The sequence below is a fragment of the Epinephelus moara genome, chromosome 11 (genome assembly GCF_006386435.1).
Source record: "Epinephelus moara isolate mb chromosome 11, YSFRI_EMoa_1.0, whole genome shotgun sequence".
In the NCBI taxonomy this organism is placed as follows: Eukaryota; Metazoa; Chordata; class Actinopteri; order Perciformes; family Serranidae; genus Epinephelus; species Epinephelus moara.
Window position 1 is genome coordinate 273,050 of NC_065516.1, and position 8,068 is coordinate 281,117.

Consider the following 8,068-nt stretch of genomic DNA (forward strand, 5'->3'; position numbering starts at 1 on the left):
TATTGTTTTCCATGTTATTGTAATAAATAACTTATTTGAATTAATTATCAGTACATGTGATAATTAACAAATTCATGCATGACCAATCTGTTGTGCAAACACAGGAAATCAAACAATCCATGTGAAACTTTTTTTATTACAGAACAGTAGTCATATACAAATAATTACAATTCACACAAGTATGCTGTAGTTGTAATTAATGAAGGGCATGTAATAACAAATTGGGAGACTGTCTAAAAAGGAGTAACCCTGAGAGATTCTACAGGCATCTTTGTGGTGTGGTGTGTTCTCACAGCTGGGTCCTCTCTGCAACACCTATAAAGACATACAAAAGGTCACAACTAGTGCTTTCACTATGCTTTTGTATAACTGGTGATTTGGCAAACATTTCTAGGTTTGTCCCATGAATTGTTGTTCTGGTTATCAATGCAGTATCAAAAGTCTTATCTAAATGCATTTGGACAAACATTTTTATTTGACAGCTGATTTGGTCTATTTGATACCCATAAAGTCAAATATTCTAATCACTTGCAGACCATTCTGTCAACTTATATTATTATTATTATTATTATCATTATTATTATTATTATTATTATTATTTGTCAGTGTGCATTACAATAACAGAATAAAAAAAGTTATAAACTAACTAAAATTCACAGCGAATACAATTCACAGCAGAATCAAGAATGAGGGGAATCAAATGTTTGTATTACCTGGGCATTGTTAAAATATCCACAAGACATATCCCCCGTTACTATTTGACTGTTATATATGACCTCATACTGTAACATGGATACTGTAAGTTTAAAGTCTTGTTTTTAGCTGTGTTATTGTACACAGATGAAAACACATGAAACATTACTGTGGTATATGCCTCTGCAGGTTGGGAATGTAACCACTGTAAACATTACAAATTGAGCCCCTAAATCAACACAAAACTTTGATATAAACTAAGTGTGAGCCACCTAGCACACTGTATAACATGCAGGACAGGTGACCTCAAATATCAGGAGGAGGACACAGACTTTTACATCCTGACTGTGTGAAAATCTGACAGTTCTTACAGATGATGAAGACAGACATTAAAACTGGTGAAACACAATTATGGAGACCAGTACAGGACTTTAGTGAGGCCACTCAAAACTGAAATAAAAAGATGAATCGTCACAGCTTGATATGCAATGACGTAATTCAGTGTCAGCTACAGCGTGGCACAATACAGCTTCAGGGCTGGAATCATATACAGACAAAATCTATCCTAAATGTGAAATATCTTTGTGGCATACTCTATTACCTTGATGTCTGTGATTCCATCTAATCAACAGCTGTTGGACTCTGCTGCAAGACAGGTCCTATAAAAAATAAAATAAAAAAAAAGGGGGAAGTCAGACATTTATAGCTTTTGTGTCCTAAAGTGGGTAAAAGCATGAAATGTCACATCAGCATCACGCTTGCATAACAGATTTCATGTCACCCTAAAGTGTCTGTCTACTGTTTCCATCTTGTATGCACATTTTACACCTGTGAGGTGCACCCAAGACATAACATGCATGTTGTAGACAGCTGCAGAGTAAAATGTGAGCATTTCTGTTCTGTGAAAAATGTCTCTGACTCATTTGTGGTTAAGACAGGGGTTATTCTAAAATCATTAATACCATTTTACAGAAAAGTATTATTGAAATGATTCTCCTAATTTGTGATGCATGGAGTTTTTTGACATACCATGACCTCAGCTGACATGGGCCTGAACAAGGTCTTGGGTCGATGGTGGTGGAAGGACAGGGAGAAGTCCAAGTCTCCGGGGATCACTGGGTCTTTGCTTCATGACTTTTGGGAGACCTCCTTCTGATGACACCCTCTTTTTCCAGTATATGCCTCTGCAGGTTGGGAATGTAACTGTATGTCTTTGGAGTTTTTTCAGTGTACAAGGTCCATCGATTGGACCTCTTCTTGAACACTCTGCCCATCCTGAAAAACAGCAAAACAAATAGGCATAGTTATTAGACTCACCTTGACTGTCCAGCTTGCTCATTGCCATCCTGGAAAAAAAAGGTTATTATAAATAATGTCTTGATAATTTTTATACGAAAGACAAATTCTGGTGTCATACTGAGTATCTACAATGGTACTGACAAGTATTACTCATAAATATAAAATTATACATTAAACTTACTTCTTTCCATGTGCGTTTATTTTGGCTGGACGATTCTTGTGGTAGTTGTAGTCCAGCGCAGCAAGGATGGTCCTTGCCTCATAGACAGGGGGGAGTAAGAAAACCTCTTTGATGCATACATTAAAATATGGTTTTGAAAAGATTCCAGCTCAGATGTAGATCTGTAAATGATTAAGCAGCATGAAAAAGAGAGGTTGGTTGTCACTGCCTTCATTTTTTCATTTTAGCCTTTTGCCAAAGAAATAAATACACCCCCACACACACACAAGCAGCAAAGGTGCAAAAGCACGGGTCAGTCTTGATCTAAGGAACATGGCGGTGACATTGACATACGATCCTAAGGTGAATTCTGTGTCCACGTATACATACAGTATCTGTGTTTGGGAGGGCCAAAGGGGATGATTTGTACTGAAAATGTCACTTTCTACACAAACACAGAGGCTGTGGTCATCTGTCCCAGTGCTGCATGGATATGTGTGTGTCTGTGTATGTGAAAAAAAAATGAAAAAGTATTCACTTGAAGTTCAGGAACTTATGGACATTTTTTAGCCACCGTTTGTCTTTCACAATGCTGGTTAGGGTGTCGTGAGCCCTGGTCCCCCTCTCAATCCAGGTCTTTGTCCAGTCTGCTGCAAGGCAGTCATGCTGGCATCTGCCCATGACCCACTCATGCTCATTGGCAACATGATGGAGGATCCCCATCCAAAGGTCCTGAAAAATATGAATCTATTCTGTTACATGCTGCTAATCTACCACACCCCCTAAATGTAATGACTGTTTCTATTGTTTGTTTATTAGGATCCCCATTAGTTGTTACCATAGCAACAACTATTCTTTCAGGGGTCCACACAAAAGACAACCATTCAACATCACATTACAAAAAATTCACAATATCACAATATAAAAAAATGAATTAAAGAAGATAAAATAAGCAGTCCTCTCACATTCATGTCAACTAAACAATACATTGTAAAAACAGATCATTATTAGTAGGCTAGCTGTGTACAGTATAACAGCCCAAAAGTACAATGCACAGTGAACTTCAATATAATGTCTGTGTGTGTCTATTGTGTTCTTACCATGAACTGCAGATGGGTTGTTGCTTTTTTGCAGCACCACCAAAAGTGGTTTACAATGTCCTTGACCCACAGAAGGAGAATGTTCATGCCGCGTTGCTGTCCTGCCTGCAACAGACAAATTTTCATTTCAATTTTCACTTTCAAAGATTTTCATTAAAAAGTATTCACATGAAAGGACTACATTTGACATTCAACACATAATGCATGTGTGTATGCATCATGGCTTACTGTCACAATCTTCTTTGCAAAACTTTTGGCACCATGCCACATGTCCAGACTGTGAAATATGCCAGCGTCCTTATATTTTCCCTTACCTGTTTCAGATGAAAGAAAAGCATTACTTGAGAGTCTTTTATCCATGAAAATACATTGGCTTGGCGTATTGCACTTACTCATAAGTGCAGAGATTTGTACATGCGCATCTGTACAAATCTCTTTCAGGTTGACCTCACTCATGAGAATATCCATGGTCCTAATAAAGGCCTCTTTCTCCATTAGGACAGACTTTCTCTGAGTTTCTCGTTTATCAACTGTGATCACCGAAATGATGTCCTTGCTTTCATTGTCCATGGCTGTGTAGGTGCAATACTGTGCTGTGAGGCAAATTGTGATTTGTGATATTGGGCTTTATAAATAAAATTGATTGATTGATTGAGTGACCAGGGCTGTCCATTCTTCCATCAGCTGACAAAACAAACAAAATACAATCTTAGACATAATTTTAATGAGTCCTGTGGTAATAACATACAGCTATAAGACAATGTGACACATAACTGTTAGCTACCAATAAATTAGAAATTCTCACCAAGGGCCACAACACCGTCTTGTGTGGCAAGCCGCTGGATTACTGCTGCCCTCTCCGCCATCCAAAAATCTTTAATGGCATCCACACAGCAGGCATTCTGGATCTGGAAGAATGTGCTTCTACTAACGATGCCCATGTTCATGTATTTGCAAAATTATTTCCAGAGAGCAGAATATTGACTGCTAACATGAAATCTCCTGCCTGCATACTGCATTTCAGTTTGGGTTGGGAATTCCATGTCCAGACAGTGTGTCCTTCTGAACAGACCTGTAACATTATATATAAGAAGTACACTAGATAAAGAGTAAATAAATGAAATAATAGAACAAAATGAAATCAGTACAATGTAAATGCCACAATGCAAGCTTTGCAAATAAGTGTATATTTTACTCTTTAGAGTTATTGCAGGCTAGATAAAAACAAAAAACCGACCCAATCGATAATGGCTGCTGAACCTCTTGAGGAGATGTTGACCTCAAAGGGTGGTTGGCTGACACAGTCTTTGATAGGACACTTATCAATTGGCAGCACAACGAATGAACAGAGTGTCTTCAAACTGCTCTGGTATGCAATGTAGGCTGGCTGACCTATGATGTCATCATACTGGGCTTCTTTTGCATCTGTGACTGGGACTTGTTCAGCTGTGTCTTCAGGGTCATCAGTGGTGCCATAGACTGTCATCCAGCCCGACAGCTGGTAATGCATCCAGGTTTACCTGAGCTGCCTGGAGAGCACCACCTGTCCTGTTTTGACACAAGTGAAATGCCTCTCTATGAACATTACATCCCGGTGATATTTAGAGAATAAGATAAGTCATAATGAAGAAACAAACCTCAAAGCAATAGGAGGCACATAGTCATCATCAGAGGAGACCTCACCACCATCTTCTTCCTCCAGATCTTGTCCCTCATCAGCAGTTAGCGTGACTTCGTCCGACCAACAAATCCTATATACATAACACAGTTTGCTTCAGATACATGATGAATATGAGAGAAAGTAACATTTAGTAACACTGTAACATTTCAGTTATGTTTTTATGCTTATTTTAAAAGTCTACTATACAAATGCCACCCAAAGTAGAATACAGTGGACCCACAACATGAAATGTATATAAAAAATCAGACTTACACAGTATGCATGAGGCTGTTATAATGGTCCTCCTCTACATTGGACTCCTGGATGGTCATGGATGTCAGACTAAAGGGATGAAACAGTTTGTGGTTAGTAACCGTAATATCTGGACATAGTAATGCATGCGAGCAAAATTAAAACTAGGCCAACCTTTTTTCCAAGCATTCCATTGGTTCCCCTTCCTCTGCACTTGAAGGTGGAAGAGGCTCTATGTCGCTCGTTTGTCTGTTAAAAAAAACATACATGTAAATGACAGGAGCATTATCGGACAGTCATCATGCTCATCTTTATCATCATAATTTTTGAACATTTATCCTTCGCTCAATGAAATTTTAGATTGCTCTTTCTCTAGGGCAATCTTTCAGTAAAATAATACATACAGTATCTGTGTTGCTACTGTATGTCATATCTCACAGAGGTATGTTTTTATTTATCCATTTTTTCAATCTTACTTATCCTCTAATTACATCTGTGGTAACAAATTTCCCTTGTGGAGAAAAACAGTTCCATCCATTCATTATGTCTTTCTGTGAGTGTACTTTTATTAGGTAAGAGCTGACAGGCAATGACAGAAAACATAAATAGAAAATAGCTCATAAGCAATGAATACTGCAGTTACATAGATATATATTACCTTACTTACATATCAGATGGTCCAGGTTTAATGGGGGATAAAGGCACAGGGAAAACAGACGCTTTTGGGGTGTTGAAGTTGGGGGGCCCTTCTCATAGCTATGGGAAAGACGGGAGGAAAACACGTAGGTTGTATCAGTTCTTCAGCGACATAAATAAAATGCACTACAAACAGTTATTTTCATACATAGCATTCAGGAACAGGCCTGCAAGTTAGCAAAACAAGGTTTGCGGCCAAACATTGTGCTGCTTCAAAGTATGCATGCAAGATGCATAACTACTGTAGCGACCCTGCAGTGAATGTTCTGTTGTACTCTGTGGTGTGTTTGGGATTGAATGAGTATGGGTAGGGGGGCGGGGTGCGAGTGTGACGGGGATGAGAGCTGTGTGAGTGCGCTTGCTTGTGTTTTTGGGTGTGAGCTGGAGGGGAGAGCAGGAGTACATGGTTTGTGAGCTAACGTTACGGCTAAGTTCTTGTTTTGTTGTTTTTTTGGCCTGGTTACGGCCAACAGTAACCTGTACTGTGAAGCAATAAACGCTGGTTTGCCGAATAACCGCGTCATCATTCTACACGTCCTGGCGGACGCTACACTATATTTGCGGTTACAGACGTGAATGCACAAATTAACAAAACTTCTGCTGGCTATGTCTCCTACAGTCACCAGTCGGTTTGGGGGTGCTACCATAACCCGATGTGACTTGTGTGTTACACAAAATGATTCAAAGCTACATCCCGAGCCTCACCTTCAATGCTCGAAAGCGGGTGAAAGCCACCCCGATATTAAAATGAGTTTTGGCCCGTGCTTTATCGGCTCGGCGTTTTGCCTCACTCACGTTGAATTTTCTTTTCTTCGTGGGTACGTCTGTATCCGCCAATTCTCCCGGGTGTACGGAGCCGGGAGGTACGGAAAAAGGCTTCACAGAAGAGGTTCAGGCGAGGCTCGCGCTGGTGCATGCTCGGACACGCTCGGACACGCTCGGGCACGGCACCTGCGCTCTCTCATTGGCTGGGGAAATCTCCGCCCAAAAGCGGTCCGAGTTCACAAAAACATCAACATACAGTTAAAGGGCAGGAGCTCTGCAAACAGAGTCACCACCACACATGAGTAGAAGCCCATAGGTGATGATTAAGCAGGATTTCATTTGTATATGTCTATATTTTGTTTTGTTTGAAAATCCTCCAGACCCTACCTTTAATATTCATGTTCAGTTAATGTGGTAAATATTTTGTTAAAAGAAGACTGTGCATTTCATTTCAATATTTGAGTTTGAGGTAATAAGTACACAAGTTTATTTCCAAGTAAAATGCCGTTGCATTAAAAGGGACTTCACTACCCAGAATGCTCGGAGAGAGGCACGTATCACGTGATGACATCAGTTAGCTTCTGAGTTAGCAGCCAAGCTGAAACAAAGTTAAAAAAAAGACAAGCTGTGTACTTCTCGTTTGCACGAGTTCACGTGTCCGTGGCTTTTGTCATTTACCAAAGATAAGGTTTGATTTTAAGTAATGATGTTACGTGGTGTGCCGATGCTTCGAAGCATGTGTCGAGTAATCCAGGAAGAGTTTCCGCGATGCGCGTATTGAGGCATGTAGCGTTTCAGACTAGTCACGTCATTGATGACGTCCGAAGCCTTGCTGCCCGGCTGTACCATGTGACTGGTTCGGGAAGCGGTTCAGACCTTGGTGTGAGGTTTACACAGAAGTGACACAGAACACGAATATTACCCCTTTTGCTATTATTATATTATATGACACTACACCACAATACAATTTTTGGCCAAATTATTGGTTTATACACATAGGATGCATTCACAAAACAATAACAGTTTATGGTACATGTATTTGATACAGTATAGTCCTGATATACTCACTAGAAAATACACTATATTGATAAAAATAAAGTTATATGGTCATATATTTTATTATTATTATTATTATTATTAGTAGTAGTAGTAGTAGTAGTAGTAATAGTCATTCCCAACACCCATTACTGAAACAAAATACCTTGTATCACAGATTACATGGTTAAGATCACAGCTGCCTGTTTTACACACTTTGGCCAGCAGGTGGTTTCGTGTGCACATGAAGCCTCGAGCAATGAACCCTTTTCTGAACCAATTTGCTGGAAAGCTTCAATGCCTCATGAGGCTTCATCTCACCATCACTAATTTTAAGACCAGGGTCTCATCCATTTTTAAGGTTTTAAGACGAAGCTGCGACAACTAGTGATGTTACAGCTGATACTG

At 39.6% G+C, this 8,068-nt stretch overlaps 1 long non-coding RNA gene across 1 annotated transcript; it reads right to left on the reverse strand.

Moving 5' to 3' along the window:
* Positions 1-210: 210 nt before the first annotated feature.
* Positions 211-2,787, reverse strand: LOC126397716 (uncharacterized). The gene is made up of 5 exons (XR_007570700.1): positions 2,691-2,787; positions 2,174-2,334; positions 1,723-1,968; positions 1,295-1,352; positions 211-315 (listed from the first exon to the last, which is right to left on the reverse strand). It is a non-coding gene; the product is annotated as an uncharacterized LOC126397716 (long non-coding RNA).
* Between the last annotated feature and the right edge of the window lie 5,281 nt (positions 2,788-8,068).